A 22,430-nucleotide genomic window follows, 5' to 3' on the forward strand; every position below is an offset into this window, starting at 1 on the left:
TCAGTTTATTACTATCTGAAGGTAGAGGGGGAGAAGAGTAGAAAGGGGAGAGATAGAGGGAAGATGCTGAAAGAGAACATAATAAATGGTTAGGCAAGTGAAGGCTAACTTCTATTTAGTTTTATATGTTAAACCAGGACAACGGCTGGACAATGAAGGAGATGGCTCCCCTTGTCTCGGAGCCTCAGCATTTATGAATGAAAATGCTCCACATTCAGGTGGCTTTCCTGTCGAAGGGGCTCATCCATTACGGGGATAATGACTTTCCGTCTGGACAACAGCACAGCCAAAGGCCTGTTACAAAGGCAATGTAAAGTTAAAAAGACATTAGGAAGCAAACTGTGGCTCGTGCTGACTTTTGCCAGCCCTTTTCCAGAGATGATTGCCTGGTGCTGATGTGTGTTTATTACGCTTAATAATGGTGACATAATTCTTCCTTGAGCTCATTAGAGCTGTCAGATCAAAAGTAAATGTGTTCCCCTCTCTGTTTACGTCTAAAGACTTTGTAGTCAATAAAGAAAGATGAATGACATCCAGGGGGCACTCAATGTGCTCCTGAGCATTGCAGGCAGTGCCAAGCCAGGTTGTGTGCTTGGTGGCTCCTGGGGTCAAGCAGGACCCAGGGCAAAGGGTTGGCTCTCTTTTCTACTTCCTTTTCGGAGTCAACCGGTTTCCAACTTCAACGTGCTTGGGAAACCCCTCTTCCCCACCGTGCTGAAATATCCCCAGCTAGCTCGGGTTCCCAGAGATTCGGAGTCAGTAGCTGCGGGGTGGGGCCCAGCGATTTCGATTTCTACCAAGCTCACAGGTGATGCATGGTCCACACTTGGCAGCCAAGGTGCAGATCTCAATTCCAGTGCTCTCTTTTGCTAGGGCAGGGGAACCTCCTTGGCAATTTGGGATGTCCTAGTCTGTGCCATCAACAGTAGTGGTGACTTCAGGCAGCAGGGTAGCCGAGCCGCTATAGCCACAGGAGTTGTGACTGCAGCAGCCCGCCGCAGATCAAGTAGAAACCCCACCGGGCCAGCTTGGATCTGAAGGTAAAGAGCCAGAGTGGGGAGGCGGGGCCTGGCGCCCAGGGGCGGGGTCTGGCGCCCGGGGGCGGGGCACAGCGGCCGGGGCTCCCGCTGGTGGCTGGTGGCGGCGGCGGCAGGGGCTGAGGGCACAGCCAGCGGGCGGCGCGCCGTGGACTCCCAGCAGCCCGCAAAAGGTAAAGCCAGGAGCGTGCCTCCTGCCCGGTGGCTGCGGTGCCAACCTGGAGCGTCCCGGGCCACAAAAGCTGCGTTCGGGTGCCTGGGCATCTGTGTGGCAATCAGGCAGAGGCTGCCCAGCGGGGGTTCGGCGTGCGTGGCCCTGGGTTGGGGGCTGGGGGAGTGGGGTCGCTGCCGACGCCTCAGCCAGGCTAGGCTATCCCGAGTCGGAGGCAACTTTGCGCAGCGCTCCTCTTCCAAGTTCCCTTTATTGCCATTGTCTTAGCGCCTCCAGCCTCACCAGCTCCCGGACTCCAGCTTTGTTCTCCCGCGGTTTCCAGGGGTGTGAACCTGAGAGAAGCTGGCAAGTTCCACCTGCTGGCTCGTTGGGTGTTTCTCCCCTGGGTCGGATCCCGGAGGGGTTCAGCGCTGTCCAGAGCTTACTGGGGCAGACATCATGAGATGTAGTGTCCATCTGAGCAGTGATGATAGATCCTTGAGGGTCTGGGCTCAAGCCCAGGCGTCTTACTTGATATGGGTCCTGAGAGGGGGCGAGAAAAAGTTTGGGGCATTGACTGGGCCCAGAGAACTGGTAGCGTAAGGCTGTAGCTGGCAGGAGTTGGAGAGATTGCAAGGTGCTGGAGGTGAGCAGAGAGAGCAGGACCAGGACCCAGTTCTGGGGGATGTAGCTCTGAACCTGGATATTTGGCTGGGATGGGATGCTTGGCCACAGCATGCATGCGAGGTGGCTGTTGAGGAGTTGGAAATGGAGGAAGGTACCGGTACTATATGCGTACCCGGCGTCTGGATATTTTGGAAGAACAATACAATGGGTGCCTGATCGTACTGTAGTTCCTAGAGCTGGAAATAGGGCTGAAGTGGGGGTGAGAGATGAGTTTTACCCAGTACTGGAACTGGCTTTGAAAGCGAACAGGTGATAGTGACACCAGACGTGTGTGTGTGTGTGTGTGTGTGTGTGTGTGTGTGTGTGTGTGTGTGCACGCATGTGCATGTACGATTTGTGTGCCTTGTGTAAGAGTGTGGGCACACACAGCGACTAGGGATGCTATGGGACTGGACCACAGGGTGCCTTCTCCCCCGCCTCCTTCGCGCTTTTGACAGCTTGTGAGTTCCAGCTATTCCACACTCGCTCTGATAGGGGAGAGGCAAAGTGAAGGTCTGAGCAGAGCAGACAAAAGCGCACATTTGGAAGACCCTAGGAGGGCTTGCTACCTGAACACACGTGTGAGTAGAACAGGTCCCCTTCCTGCCAGGGAGCCAGAAAACAGGAAGAGCAAGAGACAGGAGTCCAGGGGGGAAGAAAGCCGGGATTTGAAGCATCTCGCCTGATAAGCTGAGGAATTATAAACTGGGCTTTAAAAAAGATATTAAAGAAAGAAAACGAAAATAAAGATGAAGCCAACGTTTTAGAGGCTACGACACAATAAATGTGATTATTTTCCAAAGGTGTTTTACAGAGTAGTGTTAAAGTCAGTCTGAAATCTTCTCTGAAGTTTATGACTGGTTTTAGGCAATCCTCTGACACATCTTTCCTGCACCTATCCAGAAAAACCTTTCGACTGCCAGGAAGAAGTAAAAGTCATATACGCAAATAAAATGCAGCTAAATGAAGTTTAAATGAAGCTTTGAGCGGGATTAAATGGCTTGTGTAACTGCTGAGTGTTGTTAAAGTACTGTCAGGGTTATAAAATAGCCAGACAAAAATAAAGGAAAAAAATAATTGTAACAAGAAAATGAAGGCTTTACAAGAACTTCAGTAATGAACACATAACAATTGATGGTATGATGCAGTAATTATTTTCGTATTTACGCCATTAACGATTGTAATTTAACGTTAATGTCCTGGTATTTTATTTCTTCTCATTTGCAGACAAAAGCACATCTGAGACACCATCAGGGAGTAATTTGGTAATATAAAGCATGAATAGAAAACACTAAACCATGCTCAGAACTCTGACAACATAAAGCGTGAAACAAAATAACCTCATTTGCTGTTTATTATCTGCCTTTAGAATTCTGTTTACCGTCATTTGCATAAGTGAATAGCTAAATTGTATAGTATATCCCGTTTTCAAGCAAAAAACATACTTGACACTTACACTGGGAAAAAAAAAGCCCAAAAACCCTAGGAGGTTATCCTTCCAGTAGGCATGAAGAAATTGAAAACTTCATCAGATTTGAAGCTAGCTGCAAATAATGGGAACATAGATTAGCTGACCTTAACCATCTCTGTTTTATTTAACTCTGCTCAGATAGTTTGCCCCATGTGCATTTGAGTCATATATGGACAACCTTTATACTCCTATTACAGCTAATCTTAGACAAACCAAACAAAAAATTAAGCATCACATATTGTAGCATGAAGCAATTGTGTTAGTCTGTAAAACTTTCTGCTATTCAGAGTTTCAAAGGGCAGATCATCTGGAGGTGAAGACAGACTCTCTTCCTCTTTTTTTTTTCTTTTTGCTCAAGTAAAAATTCAGAGGACACTTAAGTTATTCACATTTTAAGACAAACATCAGCATTCACCCATCTTAAAATGAATGTGAATTATCTTAACCTTGAAATGTTTGTTAAAACTGCCTTGCTCATATGATAAAGAGAACAATTAATAACTGTATTAAAAGGGCTCTGAAGTACGTGCCAGCAAAACAGCTGAGCCACACATGTGGTGGTTGGGAGTGATCAGTCAATCACATGAATGTTTTTTTAAAAAGTCCATTTATCTTTCCTGGGCACACACAGCATTGAAGTGAGTGAATGTGCCTTTTCTTCCCCAAGCAAACACACACTGGTTTTGTGTGAGACAACAGTGTAAGTTCAGCATTACCTGGGAGTGGGTTCCCTGTAAGGACAAGGATCTCCTATGTGCTTTTAGGTATAGAGAGACATTAAAACCCTATGTCCCGCCCAGTGGAGACGGGTGACGTGGAAGACTGGAGTAAGTTCTTAACAGTTTACTGCTCACAAGCTCGAGAGGTGCAATGGTATGGGCAATGGATAGCTTGAGTCTGTGTTCCATTACTATATTCACCTTTCACATCACCATGTCTCTGTTTCACTTTTGTGTTTTATGTTTTACAGGGTGACCAATTTCTCTGCATTCCCATTATTCTTTATAGCAGTCCTACAGGAAGGAGTCCTCCAACTTTCTTAAAGGCACACATCTGATTTTTGTTAGTTCATTGATTATTGATGCATGCATTTAATCAGTGACCATTGTTAAGAGCTAGGTGTTGAAGTACAAAATACGTATTTAGGGCTGAGTTGGACTCAGTCACAGTACTTAAAAGTGGATCCTGTAATCTATGTAAGTATGTTCTGCAAGTTAAAGAAAAGGTAGTTTTTAAAGACAGAAGAGGGATAGGTATGTGGATAAGAAAACACACTTAAATACTTGTAACACATCCCAGAGCTCTGCAATGGGATGGGTTTAATTCTGCTCCATGTCACCCAAATGTGGCAATGCTAGTCAGCCCCCTGTCTCAGTGTCCATTCATGGCACTCTGACTTCTGGCTCTACCACCCATAGAGGCAGCCTCAGTTGAGATTCACATTGGCTGCTGGGAGTTTCAGGGAGATGATAAAAACACAGCGGTTGAGACTTGTTTCCAGGTAGCTTTTCCCTGGAGGCCTGTTCGGTGTCTGTGTCTTGTCCCCACTAATCCCCTCCCCTGCCCTCTGTTCTCTTTCTAACTGTATGAGGTAGGCTGCTGTCCCACACTACATGCTCCCCACCATGGTCTCTGTGTCACCCTGGGCAGGGCTATGAGAATATTGTCTGAAACTTTTGGAATTGTGGGCCAAAAGAAGTCATTTCCCTTTTAAGTTGATTGTCTCAGGTATTTTGCCATTGTGACAAAAGGCTGACTTACAGCGCTTCCTTTCATCTTTTACAGACATCAGATTCAAGTTTTGCCACTAAAAAAAGAAATTAGCATAATCGTAGTGAGGAATGGACTGCTTTTTCTCTCTAGGAAAACAGAGTACGTTTGACCAAAAACCTAATCTTAAAATATAATCAAGAGAGCTGGGCGGTGGTGGCACATGCCTTTAACCCCAGCACTTGGGAGGCAGAGGACAGCCAGGTCTGTTACACAGAGAAACCCTATCTTGAAAAACATTATATATATATAATCAAGAGACTGTTATTTGGATATTATAAACTGACATGCAGATTTTTTGATGAAGAGTAGAAACAAAATAATTTGAGAAATAGCATCACTGTCTGTAGTAGTAACTTTACTCATTGTTGTGGTAAAAGAAATTGAAGATTGGAAGGGTCTACTTTGGCTCCCAGTTGAAGGTGGCAGGGAGCTTCTGGCTGTGGGGCATGAAGTTGCTGATCTCACTGTAGCCTCACTCAGGAAGCAGAGAGACCTAAATGCTGGTGCCCAGCCAGCTTTCTCCCACGCAGTCAAGATCCCAGGCTAGGGAATAGTGAGTGCTGCCTACATTGAAGATGGCGTTCCCACCTCAAGGACCCTAATCTAGAAAATCCTCACAGATGACCAGAGTTCACTTCTAGGTGACTCTAGAGATTGTCACATCAACAATATTCATGGCCAGTGTCAAAGCCAGGGCTTTGTATCATAGCAATGACTTCCTAGAGTCATAAGTTACAGGAACCACGAATCGTGTGTTCCTCTGTCCAAACACCTCTGTGCCCTCTGGCTTTGCCTCTGCACAGTACTAGGGTGCCTGTCTCCTCTATTTCTTCCCTTCCTTCCTCTATGTACCCCTTTCTTCTCATGTCTTTCTTCCTAACTGTCACTCTGGCGCTTACGTTCATAACTCTACCTCTTTTACCCTTTCTCCTTCTCATTTTCTTTCTCCACCATCCTTCTTAGAGCAGAACCAACCAACTAACCAGATAAACTCCTAACAATAAAACCCAGCTGGACCTGGAAGAATGTCTGTTCTGGCCCTTTCACCTTTGGCTTCTCAGCCACAGGGCCCTTGCTTTTTCTGCAGTTGGGGGGTCTTGGTATTATTTAAGACTTATATCCAGAAAATTAAAATTCTTTACTTGTTTTTCCCTCTGTTAATTAATAAACATACATGAGATAGGAAAAAAAAAGGAAGAAATTGACACTGATGGAATATGCCAAAGCAGGGCTTCTTAAACTGTTTCTACTCATGAACTGTTTTCCAAGAAGTTTCGCAAGACTCCGGATTTGTAAGGATGTGAAATGAGGGAACAAATTAAATATTTACTAATAAACCATTAAGGAATTTATTTTAAATAATTTCTTTTGTTCAATAGAACTTTGCCACTTATTAAAGATGAAAGTATTTTCATACAGATTGGGTGGATTTTTAAAAATTTATTTTTATATAAGAACTAAATCTTGGGCTGGGCAGTGGTGGCACACACCTTTAATCCTAGCATTCAGGAGGCAGAGCCAGGCGGATCTCTGTGAGTTTGAGGCCAGCCTGGTCTACAGAGCGAGATCCAGGACCAGCACTAAAATGACACAGAGAAACCCTGTCTCGAAAAACCAAAAAGAAAAAAAAAATCTTAAATCTTGGGGGATATTTGATACTGCAGGATATAGAGAATCTTCAATGTTGTTCTGGGTTAACCGATATTTCATTTTATAATTACTAATGCTGAGAAGGCTCCTTCACATAAATATATGGTACAAAGTGTCAGATTTATGTTTAGGGCCATTTTAGAAATTTGACCTACTCCTCAGATAAAATTCACTGAAGAACTTCTTATGAAACTCAGGCCAGCAACTCATGCAGCAATTTTGTTTACATGTACATGCATGCATGTATGTTGTGATGTACATCCTTTTAGTGTAGTTGTGTTCATACAGGTGAGGGTACACTTGTATGCATGTGGAAGTGGAGGCCAGAGGTCCAGATGAATGTCTTTCTCTGAATGCTCCTACCTTTATTTTTAGACAGGGTCTCTTGTTCAACCTGAAGCTTATTGATTCAGGTAGGCTGCCTCACCAATGGGCTTCAGAGAGCTGCCTGTCTCTGCCTCCCCGCCTCTCCCCAGGCACTGGAGTAACAAGTACTGGATACAGCCATGACTATTTGTACATGGCCGATGGATATTCAAACCTCAGGTCCCCATGCTTGCATACAGGTACTGTGCTAGCTGAGCCAATTCCCCTGACTCTTCAGATAACAACTTTTAAAATCAAATCTTCAAATGTAATGCATTGCAAAGATATACTGAATTCTGATGCTTATATGGTAAGAAGTGATAGTAGGAAAATATTAAGGGTCTTTTCCCCATGTTATTAAATGATCATGTTTCTTTAAAAACAGACAACTTGTTATGTACAGTGAAAACAGCAATTCCTAATGTATAATAGTTTCTAATGTGAGCTGAGGTGTTTCAGCCAGGATTTGTTCTTGATGCATGGTGTGATGGGATGCACAATGCAGTATGCATAGGTCATGTGTTCAGAACCAAGGTTACAGTGAAGTCCCGTGAAGCAACAGAGCGGATGCTGCCAGATACATCTTGGGTTCATTGCACACTTTGTATTGTTAAGCATTCAGAAACCTCTTACTGTGGCCAACATTTTGTGATGCCCCATCCAGTCATGTGACCCTCCTATAGGGTCCCAGCCTATAGTTTAAGAAGCTGTGCTCTAAAATGATTATTCTCCAGTTAGTTTTTGCAGCCAGTTAACAAGTCAGGCAAAAGCAACATTCTGGGTTCATCTGCCATTTGGAAAATGCATGCTCATTTTCAAAGAGATGGATAAAATTGAATAATGGCCTGGGTGCTGTTAAGTAATAATTGTTGAGTGCTTGTTGTGTGTATGTGGTGGACTAGAAGACCTAGACCTGCTATTTAATCCTCACTCTTAGGTGGCCTGTATTCTGCAAAACGTATGTAGACAGAGACAGAACAGGGTTAACTGACATAGGCCAAGGTCGCAAAGCTAAGAGGATGTCAGCTCAGATGCTCTTGACTCTGTCCTTTAGTGTAGGCTCCTCGTCGTCATCGTCACACCAGGTCCCTAGAATGTAGAATAACCATGCAGATAGTTTGTTGTAGAAAGTCTGGAAGCTGCAGTGGCTACATTAGTGTGGGCACACATCAAGAAAATGATGGGTAGTGATAATGGCACTATGAGTTCAAGTTCCACAAGCTCAGTTCAGGTGGGTAGATCTGAAGGTTTGAATTTCTGCAGGAAAGCATGGCAGAGACAGCTCACTGTTGGCTCTCTGGTTTGATTACCAAGGAAGACTCACTCACAGTACTTAAAAGTGGGTCCTCTAATCTATACATGTATGTTCTACCAGTTAAAGAGAAGGCAGTTTTTAAAGAGAAAGAGAGATAGTTATGTGGCTAAGCAAACACACTCAAATATTTGTAACACACCAACTTTGCTCCCTGTATATTCTGTATGTGTGGATTTGCTCTAACAGCAATAAAAATTTGTAGATTCCAACTCACTCTGATTGACTTAAATATACCAATGATTAACAACATCACAATGAGACAGAAATAATCATTTGTGTGAATGAAACAGTCCAAGTCCTTCAGATCCCATCTTGAGGGGAGCTGGTGATTATGGGGCCTCAGCTAACTTTATAATCCTGATGTACCAAATAAAGCAAGCCTAGCGGCTCCAGTCACTACACGTTACTTATTTCCAACTTTCTGTTGACCAGAAATTTAGTCAGGTTTGGGTGAATACTCAGGCTAGAGTTCCAGCAAGCCACAAAAGGGTCACCAGTATGAACTTTAAGGAAAAAAAATCCTATTTTTATTTTTACGTGTGTGTGTGTGTGTGTGTGTGTGTGTGTGTGTGTGTGTGTGTGTGTGTACTCTTGGAGGCCTGAAGAGGGGACTAGATTCCTGGAGATATGTGTGGGGATGAGCCAGCCACATACCACAGGTGCTGGGCAGCAAACTCAGGTTCTCTGGAATGGCAGTGTGTTCTCTTAGCCACTGAGTCATTTCTAAGACCCCGTCAGCATGGAACTCTGTCTACATTTTTGAGAGAACTCAGTTACCTAGGGCTATAGGGCTGTGACCCCTGCTCTCCAGTTCTTCTTTGTAAACTGGGATCATTCTGAACTGTTAGAAGTATACCCGGTTTAATAGCCTCGCTATCTTCAAAGCCAGCAATGGTGGTGGTGGTGGTGGTGGTGGGGTTTCTTGGTCTTCAGCTTGACTATCTCTGGAGTTAACTAAAACCAAAGTGTCTGGGCATACCTGTGGGGGATTTTTTCTCTTCATTAAGTCATAAGATCCACCTTTAACCTGGACCACACCTTCTGCTGGCAGCCTGTATAAAGGACATGGAATAAGGAAGCTGGCTCTGTGCCTGATTGCTCTCACTTTCCATGACAAATCCATTCCTTCATTGGCATCAGAGCCTACTTTTTCAGGAATCTGGCATATACTGAGACGTTCAGCCTTGTGGACTAAACAACTACTAGATTCTTGGACTTTCCATTGTTGTATTTGCTGGACCACAGCCTGTAAGCCATTCTAATAAATCATATATATATATATATTACCTATGAGAGAGAGAGATATGAGATTTACTGAATGGGATATAATATTTGGGATTATTATAATTTAAATGTATTATTTATTATACATGTATTCATATTATAAATTATTATTTGATATAAAATTTAAAATGTAAACTATCATATATTTGAATATATATTTATTAGAATATATATTTATTCTTCAAGTTCTGCTCCTCTTCAGAACCCTGACTAATACAGTGGGCCAAGTCCTTCTTGTACTTGAAGCTTCCTGGACATTTTTTTCCTCTCTTATTTTTTTCTACTTGCATCAAGGGAAAGCTCTGTGCTCTGGAAGGACAATGGAAGATTGGTCCACCCAGGTAGTTCAGGAAAACCTCCCTCTGTAAGGTTTATTGATGACTAACTTTATGTCTGAAGCCCCTTTTCCATGTGTGGTGAGGTGACATAGTCACATGAATAACAAAAGAGTAGACGACACAGGGTCACAGGCAGCTCGCCACAGGGCGCATGGGGTGTGCTCTGCAGTGTGGGCTGACTCCCAGGATTGTCAGCTGGAGAGTCATAGCAAAAAGCTGTAAAGTGGACAAAATGGGTGTTTTTTCCATCTATCCTGGGACACACTGAGCACATATCATGGTACTCACAGGACTGATGCAGACATAGTCCCTTCATTAGTTGTGTCCTCTAAACAGTAATCCTCAACAAAGAACTTTGCACATTCAAATGCCTTCAGGAGGCAGGAATCACCAAGAAACACGACACCTGTAATGGGGACAAGGAGTGAAATTAACTTCAATACTGGCCTGCTTTGAGGACCTGTAAATGGCAAATATCTAAATATAAGAGATCATTTTTAAATCTGGATTATGGGTGAGTCTGGAAATCAGTGTAAAATCTTCAGGATTTTATATGCCAACTAAGTCAACATTTAAAATATAGGAAAGCCCAAACTAATGAAACTAAGCCTTGTGTGTTGCATGGCAGTTAGCAATTTGTGGTTTTACCTGTCTTGAGTAAATTCATGCTTGAGTAAAGTAGAATTCAGGGTGATAGATTGCGCTCAATTAGCACTGATAAAGAAATGAAGCCACTGTAGTACAGTGAGGCCAGAAAGCTTCCGGCCTTCGCTCCCTGATGTGACACTGTGACTTGAGAGTTCTGGTTTTGCTGATCTGTGGTAGAACAGCAGGACTGAAGGGTGATTACAATAATGATGCTCTTGAATATTGAACCTTACAGGGGTGGCTAGAATTCTGGGTCTACGCTCCCCAGATGTACAGCACAAGTAGAATCAGGATACGGGTTGATGAGCTCCGTAATGAACAGTTTGGAGAAGTGAAGAGCAAATCTATAGTTACAAAATGACTCTTGTCTTTAGAGCCAAGGAGCAAAGGATGTTCAGAATATAGACTGACTTAAGTAAACACTTTACAAGGTGCTCAGAGACTTGGGAAATGTATACTAGATATTGGGTTTGAGGTTATAGGGCATTTCTGCTTGTCTGTATTCACTTGAGTAGCTCCTGTTTTACAGACAGGATGTTGTTGTGTATCCAAGGCTGGCCTCAGGCTTGTGACACTCCTGCCTCAGCTTTCCATGTGCTAAGAGTACAGATGTGTGCAACCCAGTACAGCTCAGAAGGTTCCGTGGGTGGGTTGGAGGCCTTATGGTTGAGAATACAGCTCTGGGCCAATGGGATTGGACTTTTATTGGAGTCCTGACATTTACTAGTGAGCCTTTGGCTAGGTTACTTCACTTCCTGAGACTGTTTTTTTTTTCCCCCCTACAAAATGGGATGTTTAGCACATACCTCTACGGTGAAGATAAACTGGAAGGAACCCATATGTCACTGTTATTTTCATCCCAGGAATCCAAATCTGAGCCTTTAGCCTCTTACCCACACCCATCAGTTTCCACAATGTGGACTGAAAACTGCCTGAATGCTGCAAAAGATGAGTTTGGGACCTCTGGCTTAGTAAATGAAGCTATAATGGCACCAAAGAACAACCCAGATTCCAGGCTGAGTCTTCATCTCTTCCCCAGCCATGGCTGCCATGGATGGAGGGCTCCTCTTTCCAGAAGTTTCCAGCATAGGATATTGCTGTGTTTTCATGGCAACAGAGTTGGACTTGGTGCCTAAGAATCCAGATGCTGGTTTGCTTTTATAATGTCCCAGCCAAGTCATACGGATATGAGGAATACACTCAAATCCTCCGAGCTTTAGAGTCCCTTTGTATGAAACAGAACACTAAGTTTTCTCAGTCACTATGGGCTTGAAAGGATTGCCTGAGGCAATACCTATAAAAAACGTTTTTTTAAAGCCTTGGAATCCAAATGGTTAGTACCTATTGCTGCCCCTCCTGGGCCATTTCCTCCAGTCTGGCATGAGCAAGAAGAACAAAATGGAAAGATGACCCAGACGCCTCCTCCATTATTCAATGAATATGTATTGAGCATCCATCTTTTCCCAGCTATAGTAAGTATGGGGGATAAAGGCAAGCAGGCACTCGTAAACACACTGCACAGTGCCTAACCTCCTGGAGGCCGTGTTCCAGCTGGGCATTCAAATGCCACCATAACACAGGATGCTCACGCAGATGCAGGTGTTTGCACATGGGAAAGTGGTGGGGCGGTAGCATCGGGGAGGGAAGCCTAGAAAGATATTCTAATTGAAGTATTGCTAAAATGTATTTCAGGTTGAGATGAGTACTCAAGAGATGCCCTGAACACAAGAACCACATCCAAAGACCGATATTTCTTGATTTGTTTCCTTTCTTATGCTTCATTTATGGTACAGTTAATACAGTAACTCTGTGGAAGTCCTTTCTGCCTAAGATGATATCACTGAAAATGCTACATAAAATTTAAAAACTCCAGCACTTGCCAGAAGGGCATTTACTTGGCCATTCCCCAGGTCACAGCAGCCTTGTATGCCCAAGTGCGTATACCCTGGCCTCCAGCCCAGCTTGTGGCTGGGTGCCTGCCATTCATCAGAGTTGTCACCTAAATTACTCTTACTGTAATTGTTTTCTCAGATGGCTGCAGTCAATCAGAAAGCCTTTGTTTAATTCAGGATATTCTAGACTGCCCATGATAGTCTGGATGACTGTAAAATACTATCTATAGTGAGGTTATTTTGAGAATTAAACCTTTATTCAGGTCATGTGGTATTTTAGATCAGTTAAAAAATAGACCAACAGAATGAAGTTTATTACATAGTTTTAATCCCAAGAATCTTCTTTAAAGCGTGTCTCCCCAGTGTAATAGCAAATAACTAGTGAGAAGATTAAATAGTAATGAGATAGCTAGACATGTTTCATAGTTATACGAAAGTTTGTATATTTATGAATAATGATGGCTACACAATAGAGTTAGAAGGTATCACACTTTGCATCCTGAGGTTTTCTGCAAAACGTGAAAGGACATCCTGAGAAGTGGCCCATCTTCAGCTAAAATAATCAGAAGGACCATTTATTTTTGATTCCCTTTCGTTTTAATTGATGCTACCTTTTAAATTTCATTTTGGTTTTGACTTCCAGAGTCTGTGAGGCGTTAAGAATTCTTCATTTTTGTTGCTTTGATTTTTTCTATTGAGCGACAGTCCTGGGAGTAACAGAAAGAAAAGGGGAGAGGGAAGACTGAGAACGGCCCAGGACTCACCACAGTTATGGGAAGGAAAGGAAATAACTCAAATGCTCCTCAGTTTCAGTTCTTGTCAGGGGCTCATTGTCCTCAGAAACAGGGAATAGGCGCCATTATAAATTCAAAGCCATGGGTAGATTAGCACACTAAGAACTACTTCAAAATGGAATTATTTTGTCATTTTTATTTCCCTTATAGAAAAATAAATGCAAGTTGGGCAGCAAATTAAAGGGTCATCTTCTCCCCTTATGAGGCTGGAGATCTGAATATTATTTTGTGGGAATTTGATTGGGGCTGAGGGAGTGATCTTATTATCAGGACCCTTTGGCCAATGATTTCATGACTAAAAGCATGCATCAACCCCTTTTCTATTTACATTCCTTGGCAAGCTATCATTCATTGTTATTGTGGGGATTTTGCTAAGTAATAGTTCTCTGGAGAAATTATGGGTTCCTTTGTGCGGTTAGAGTTTCCTATGAACTTACAGAGCCAGTCATAGACCCTCTTGTGGGTTAAGAATCCACTCTCAACACATTTCCTTTAGCACAGTTTATTTGTAAGGCTTCTGACAATCCTTTCTTCTGAGAAATTAATAATGACACACCACTATTTATTTTGTGAAAGAGAATTGATTAGAAGAAACAGTAAGCATAATTCTTTTGCCATGAAACCCAATGTATTTTGAATACTTGGCTGGGCTCCATAACAATGGTCCTATGTTCCTTTTCTGGCAATGGCTAGGCTGAGTCAAAGACTGTCTGGTGGATGATCTCCTGGAAAGTCTTCTCTTGATATATGGTATTTCACCCTTGGCCTTTATTATTTCTTTGTTCTGACGTGACAAAATCCTACCGGTACCTGTTTGTTGCTGTCAGGTCATTTCAAAGGGATTGTAGTGACTGCCCATTTGGTAGATTATTTTTCTCTCAACACCTACCTAGGTGTTTTAGCAATATCTATGTTTAAAAACTCAGATTAATTAACAGAAGCTTTGTTTTAAAATCTCAGATTAATTGAATAATGCTTCTGAGCATTTGCTAAGTTCAGTGTGAACACAGAGCCTGCTTCTAAATCTGCAGCACATCCAGAAGACTATTTCAGAGCAGAGGTGGGCTAGCTGGACGAGGAGACTCCATAGGGGAGGATGCCAAGTATGGCCTTCCTGCAACAGGGAGACTTCAGGCTAGATCTTGCTTTGAAGACCCGTTAGCTGTGGGCCCTTAGACAAGTGGCTGCATTGCTCTGAGTGTAACCTTCTCACCTTGAGACAGCTGCAACAGCACCTGCCTATGAGATTGACTGGATTTACACAGGCAAAGAACTTGACATGTGGTGGACCCATTATGAAGTGAGCTCCATGGCTTCATTTCCATCTTGGGTACATGTGGATTTGGATCAATAAATGCCACCTACCCACACACACACTACCACACTAAAATATGACCTGAGTGTGGAAGTGAGAGCGCATTTTTCAGCTCTGTGGCCCTCAGGTGAGCACCAGCAGCATCCCTTGGGAGCTGATTAGAAATGCAGAATCCAGAGCCCATCCTGCTACATAGAATCTGGTGTAAGGATCCCCTGGGGGATTTGTGAGTACGGCCGAGTTCAAGAATGAGAAATTGCAAGCTAGACCGTGACATTTCTCTCTTGACCACTTCAACTCCCTGTTGCTGGTCGTCTTTTCCTTTTTGCTGTCCACCTGTTAGTTTGGTGATTTGGTGATGACAGACACACACAGTGCTTGCTTCGTGAGGCAGGTTGACACATGCCTGTTAGCATATGTATCTATGGACTACCCTCAGCAGAGGACTTGGCATAGGTGAAATGCCTGTAAATGTTTATTGGGGGAGATAAAACAGCCAGTCATCAGACAAGCAGACCTTCCCATCTGTTCTGCAGAATCACAGCAGCTTGGAAGGACCTGGAGAGAGATGAATGTGTGGAGGCCTCTGCCAAGAGGTATTACCCAGGCCTGGTGGAGGAGGCTTGCCAGTAGATGTGCTGAAGTTATGGAAGCCTATCAAATGTGTGCAGCCAGAACAAAGGACAGGGAACTTCCTTGCTCCATCCTCTTCTCTACCTGGCAAAGTGGGCTGATGATACTTTGGGGACAGTTTCATTGGGTGATGCTTTTATTTGTTCCTAAGGTTCAAAGAAGTAAATAGCTAGCCCTGCTTCAGGTCATATTCGTTCCCATATCTGCGACTAGTTGGTTTATGTCTTAAAGTTTCTCTATAGGCTTCAAATTTCTTAATTGCTGATTCCCAGCTTTTCTTGTAGTAGGGGAAACTGAGAAGCGGGTAGTCCATAGAGAAAAATGATACAGCTGGAGGAAACTTGCTGCCTTGAGGGGAGGGTGAGAAATAGGAAACTATCGACTCATGGAGCTTTAGGAAATTAATTGTACTGCATGGCCACGAGGAAATCAAATGTGACACTTCCTTAATGTATACAACTGTGCAAATATATCTAAATTGATTTTGTCAATGTATATCTGGAGTATAGGTCAATGAAAGTGTCTAGTAGTGTCCAGACCTTTGAGAATGGCAACCTCTCTCCAAGGGAGGTAGCACCCTTTCAATCTTCTTTGTCCCTGCTCCAATGTCTGTCCTGTCAAGATCGACAAGCCTGGGAGCTTCAGATTGGAGCCATATACCTCACTTTATGACTCTGATTTGATCCTGGAAATCTAAAGAAAGCTAAAAGACATCAATGTCATTCTTTTCACAAACTCCTCTGTCCTTGCTGTAAAGCTTGTTTCCCATCCATCCATCTGTCCATCGATTCATCTGTCTTCTCATGTATCCAGTGTGAATATTCTGATAGGCAATAAGGAAAACTACCAACTTAACACCTGTATCAGATGAAAATTATCTTTAATCCTTTAAAGCATATTTTTCCTAGCCTTCATGTAATCTTCTTGGTTGTTATGTTTTGAGTTAGGATTTTACACAGCTTAGGCAGGCCTTGAACTCATGATCCTCCTCAGTCTCCCGCTTTCTGGGCTCACAGTTATATGCCACCTGCCTGGTTGACAGAAAATGTGAGTAAATTGAAGTAGCATCTGGGTTGATGGACACAGATTAGTATAATACTTTGGATAATACTACCTGGAGTTCCAGGCAATTCTCCATATTTCAATCCCTTTGTAAAATGAAATCTTAAGGAATAGACAGGAGGCGGCACAAGAATGGGACAGCTGGCCTTGGTTGAGCAGGAGATGGAAAGGATTGGAAAGGTCGCTACAGGCAGGGAGTTAAGGGCCAAATTACCCAAGGTTCTGCCATCTTCCCTCAGTGGGTCTCTCTGATTCTCTGAGTATTGACATCATTGGTCAGATGGGGCTCTAAAGACATGACTATTGCTCACATGTCACTGCCTTGAACTGATTCCTGAGGTCACTCTACCCGCAAGGAGGCTGAGAAAACCACCTAGCCATGTGCCGAGTTTGACACCCCTCCATCAGTCGGCACCCTGCTCCCTTTGTCTCTTCCCCTGCAAACCTGGAGAGAGAGTTGACACTCCCTTCCCCTACTTGAGAATCAGTTCTCTGCTTCACAAAGCCCCCTCCACCCACCTGGAGACCAAGAATAGAACCTCAACATGCCACGTTTTGACAGTTCCTAACAATTAATCCAGACTCACACAGTTCACAAGGATACTGTGAGAGTTAATGGATTATCTGAGTGATTTCTGTCACTTTGATCGCTGCCTGTACACTGCGCATTTGGCTCATGTGTGGACAAGTCTGGGCTCATTGTCCCTTGCACACCAGGGAGCTCAGTATGCACAGGCTGAAAGGCGTATTCTATCTGCTGTGACAAGGCCACTCCTGCATGCAGCTCCCACTCTATTGCTACAATAACTTCGAAAATAGAATTTTCAGGAAAGGAAAGGTAAGACAAACAGTGTTTTAACATGGTTCTTAGTGTGTTGCTGTAGAATCTTACTTCTAGGTAACATGGGAAAGTGACCCCCCCCACACACAGTAAAGTGGAACCAGTCACAGCTTGGGTTGTCATATAGATTAAACACATTGATGTTTACTGAGTGTCGAAGACAATATCTGGACTGTAATATGTGCTTTGTGATGTTTAGCTATTACCTGGAATACTGGTATACAGTCCTGGTACTCCAGATCAGGAAACAGACTGTGTGTTTATGTTACTGGAAAAGTGATGCTAAGGTAGAACATACGACAGCAACATTATTTACTTACAGAAGAGATTCCTCCATTTCTTATAGGCCAAGTTGAGCCAAACTTTCTAATACGAGCCACCGTCACAAAATCACAGAATCTCTTGCAAAGGGCAGCAGGGATGCTGAGGTGTGTCTGTGCAGGCTGTCCGAGGCACAGCCTGCGGGCACTGGCTGTGTGCAGATGTCATCATCTGACTGCGGTGGAATTCCTGGAGACAACGAAGTGCCTTATGTTCCTTGAGCCAGGTCAGGTGCTCCTTTGAGGTCAGCAAGGGCATTGTCTGATCACGGAAGGTCATCCCTTCTACACAGTTCTTTAATCTGTAGCTGTGACACTGGGTTTTGTCTTGTTCTGTGGCTAAAATAAAGACAAAAACATGAAAGACAAGAAAAATCATAAAATACTCACAGGCTCAAAGGGATGGTTAAGCCGTTGTGTTTGTACACAGGATGCAGTATCTCCCATATGAGGGTTTCTCAAAGGGACCACAGCTCAGCAGGGCTGGAGTAGAGCCCAAGTTTTTAAATTTCTAAGCACCCTCCACCCCCACCTCTGCTTAGGATGCTGCTGCTATTGTTTCTCAGTCTGAGGGAAATCTGATGGTTTGGACATAACTGCTATTGTGGTGGCTGTCCTTGGTCTTGAAAAGACTGAGATGATGGAGCCAAACTTAAGTGTCTCCTGGCCATTTTCTTGTTGTGTTGCTGCTTTCATTTGTTTACTTGTTTTTTCCTGCTCATCTTCAAAATGAAATTGTGCCATTATGCCCTGGATTGGAAGATGCTCCTTTGAAGTTGTAGTTTTCCATGTGACTCCTTATATTCTCACTTCACTTTCTTTTAGGGCTCCTACAGATGTGACTCTGAAGCCCAGCCTGGGCAATCGTTTAGGGGTACAGAGTCCTTCATTAACTCTCAAGTCTCATGTTATCATCCAGTTGAGAATGTACTATGAGTACTTCAACTCAGTTTTCTGTGAGCCAGAGATTTCCTACAGTGTTGACACCAGACTCCAAGGTATTGGCAGCCTTCATTGAAGGTGATTGTGGAGGTCTTGAAAACCAAGCTCGAATTCATACTTCTTGGCTTATGATTCCTACAGCCTCCCAGGTGACATCATGCACTTTGCTGGGGACTACACTGTGTGGCCGACAGTGCACCACTCTTAGGACCCAGAGCTGGACTATGTATAAGTAGGTCAGGAGGGACCCAGAGGCACTTTCATTGTGAATAGTCAGCCTATCTGTAACCCACTTGGTTTCAGAGCTATGCTCCATCATTAGGAGCTGGGTTTATTGTAAATACAGAGGAGCAGTAAATCTCCACTCTAGGATAGAGGTCTTTAATCAGTCAGGTTGACATGCTGGCTCTTATTTAATTGTCCTTTGACACAGGACAGGTGACTGCTGATGGCCACGAATTCAGCATTCCCAAGTCTATCAACATCTTGGTTCATGTTTGTAAACAACTTAATGTGTCTCCTTGTTTGGGCTGGAACATCTGAAAAGCATCCAGATGTGTTTATCGGTTCTAGCCTCTTCTCTCCCGGGAGCAGTGTGTCTGCCCTGCAGTTTACAGCTGTGCGTGACCACAAGGTCCTTTTGCTGCTGGCGATGCTTCTGCTTTTCAGCGTAATGAGTTTCACTCTCTCCGTCTCTCCCTTTAACTAATTGCAACACAGAAGTGCGTTCTGTGCCCCATCTGTTTCCATGATTGATTGTCTTTTAGTTCAGATTGTCCTAGAGGGCTGTTCAAAAAGGAAAAGGAGGCTTCGGTGTGACCTTTCAGATCATCGTAAACTTGAGTGCTTCTCTGCACCTCTGGGCACTCACAGGAAGAAGAGAGGCTTACTTCCCACTGCTGAGTGCAGTCTCCTCACTGCTCACTCTGGGCAGGCTGGCACTGAACACCTGTGATCCCTGCTTCACTTTGCTTTACGTCCACCAGAGTCAGCCTTTCTGTGTCTGTTCACAGAGAAGCAAGAATGGCGGTAATTAGGGAGCGTGCAGCAAAAGCTTAACAGAAACAACTGCCCCAGGAGTTTGATGTGCCATGAAATTTTGCTACACAATAGTTTTAATTATTCATGATAGCTAGGTTCTATAAAATCACCAAGATTACAGAATTACCGAATATTGAATCATTATTCCTAGAGGAAGTGCAAGGCTAGGTGCCTATGGATATATGATCAACTTTAAATCAAATGATCATTGTACAGCCTTGTTTTATTTATCCTTCTGATAAAGACACCTTATTGGGCTTATGCCAATTCAAAACAAGATTGTGGTCAATACCACTCTATATAGCTCATTCCTTGAAGAAACTGATATAATATTGGGTATGTCATTCGTATGGCAAATCACGGCCTGTTTGTGTGTAGGAACACCAGATAGCATCTTAACTAAACAGAGCAATCACCACAGCTTCACAGTAAAGAGCATGCAGTGACACTTGTGGGAAACGATAACATCTGAAGTACAGAGGCAGACTGTCACCTCATCCATTAGATCTCACCTGGAATACGCCATCCACACCTCAGCTTCCTCACAGCTAGGCATGTGTCCACAGATGCTCACAATGGTTCCGAGTGCGGATTTGGTGGTTATATATAAATATGAGTAGAAAGAGACCAGGATACTGAGGATTGATTATATCTTATTATATGAACATCTGGTTTCTACTTCTCTTACTCTGATGGTCTGTGCTCACTCAGAGGGGTGAGGGATTTTGTCCCCAGTCACTGCCCACTGGTAGAAACCTTTTAGTAGAGATCTGCACTTGGCATAAATAAAGGTATACACTCACCTTGGCCACATCGCCTATATTCATATCTAAAGCCCCCTCTTTATGAATATACATTATGGAAGACTTTTATTGGAAATGATGGACAAGGAACCTAAACCAGGTCACAAGTGCTTTATGCCAAAGAGTTTGCCATCCCTATGAGGAAGGAACAGAAAATGAAACATGGTAAACAGTAAGTACCTAACGGACGGCACAACAAATGTAAGAGATTTTGAGACCTGCTAAAGGTTGGTTAATATTGTCTCCCATTAGACTCCATCAATTTTTCCACGTGTGTAATATTAACCAGAGTTCTCTTCATAAAATTACTTTGTAGTTAGTGTGCTTGTTAGCTGTAATGGTCATCTTGACATAACCTAAACTCACCTTGGAAGAGACTATTGTGGGGGATTATCTAGATCAAGTTAGCCTGTGGACACCCGTGGGTGGGGCTTATCTTGATTACTAATTCAGGTGGGAAAACCAAGGCCCTTCTGGTGGCATGATTTCATGGGCAGAGCTCTGGATTATTTACAAGAAAATAGCTGAATACTAATAAGCAAGCAAAAGGAAGGGTGTGTGTATTCTCTCTATGCACTTGACTGTAGCTATAATGTGGTATCTTGATGAGTTCTGGCCTCAACTTCCCTGAAATGATGGACTGCAACCTAGAATTGTAAGCCACACAAACGCTCTGCTCTCCCATGCTGCTCTTTGTCAGGATGTTGCCACGCTAGGACAGTCAGCACAGCCTTTCGAACAGTTTTTATCTGAAGTATTATGAGCTCGAGCCAAGAGTTGACAAATATTCCTGCAAGTGAGGATTCTGAGGGTTTGGAGTCCTGGATGACTTGACGACTGATTTAGTTGGGAGGGGTTACCCAGTGGCATGAGACAGAGATAATTCTGAATTCTGAACTTGGGCTGGGAAAGTTTTATTGGAATACTGTTGTGTCAGTCTGACCTCTGTTGCTATGACAGAGCCTGGGTAATTTATGAGGCGCTCAGATTCATTTCTCAGAGTTCAGAGGCTAGGAAGTCCAAGGCCACGCCAGTGGTGTCTGCTGGGGATCTCCTTGCTCCTTGCTGTGTTCTCAAATTCAGAAGGTAAGTGGGAAGGAGGGACCCAATCCCAGCAATCCTTTTCAATGGGGAACTCTCATGACCTAAACATCTCTCTAAAGTCCCCTCCTCCACACATGATTGCCATGGAGAATACTCTTCATGAATTTGGGAGACACATCTCCCACAGCAGCAGCAGACATGCCCACTTGTCATGTCAGCCTCGGTCTCATGCCATAGTGTTGAGTTGTGTGGTCTACGAAGCTCAGGATGCTTGTTGTCTGTTCCTCTACAGGAACCGTTTGTTGATCTTTTTTGTGAAATGAAAATTATAATGCAGACCGAGGCACCTGGGAGATAGAAAGTGAAGAATAATTCTCTGCTGGAAAAGCTGGCAGAGCAGAGAACATCTTTGGTTCTCATCAATCATTTGTGCATTCACCTACATGTATGGTCCTATTTTCTTCTAATTGAAAACTGAGAGAAACAGAAACCCCAGTAGAGATGTAGGGCATAATCCATAAGTCTATGCTAAAGTTGCTCTAACAGTAGGACTCCACCTGTGAGGGTTTGCTTTAACCATCAGCCTGACTCACCCTAGAATCCCTTAGGGAGAGGTTGAAGGAGTGTCTAGATCAAATGGGCCTGTGGTCTTATCTATGGGATATTTTCCTGATTTTTAATCGATGGGTAGACCCAGACCACTATGGATGGCACCATTGCCTCACTGGGTCCTGGACTACAAAACGGTGAAGACAGTGAGTAGGATAGTAATCTTGTGTGCACTCATTTCTCTCTGCTCCTGACCACGATGATGTCTGCTGCTTCCGTTCCCTGCTGCCTTCACTTCCCCGCAATGATGGACTGTAGGCTTAAAAAAAATCCTGTCTCCCTTAAGGTGCTTTTTGTCAGTCTTTTATGTCAGCAATGAAAATAAAGCCCGGACACCGAATCTCCATGGCCTTCAACAGCTTGCACTGGCTTCTCCTTGTGTTGAATTCTGCCCCATGCTGCCCTGTCTGATTTCAATACCAGAACCTCCTGCAT

General features: G+C 43.6%; 1 protein-coding gene across 1 annotated transcript in view; it reads left to right on the top strand.

Annotated features, from left to right (window-relative positions):
- Positions 1-1,099: 1,099 nt before the first annotated feature.
- Positions 1,100-22,430, top strand: part of Rarb (retinoic acid receptor beta) — a 655,545-nt gene continuing 634,214 nt past the window's right edge. Inside the window, exon 1 of the mRNA XM_052734053.1 lies at positions 1,100-1,210. The gene's annotated coding sequence lies outside the window, so the exon portion shown is untranslated. The remainder of the gene's footprint in view (positions 1,211-22,430) is intronic.

Source organism: Peromyscus californicus, unplaced genomic scaffold (genome assembly GCF_007827085.1).
Source record: "Peromyscus californicus insignis strain IS unplaced genomic scaffold, ASM782708v3 Scaffold_12__1_contigs__length_115047231, whole genome shotgun sequence".
Classification (NCBI taxonomy): Eukaryota; Metazoa; Chordata; class Mammalia; order Rodentia; family Cricetidae; genus Peromyscus; species Peromyscus californicus.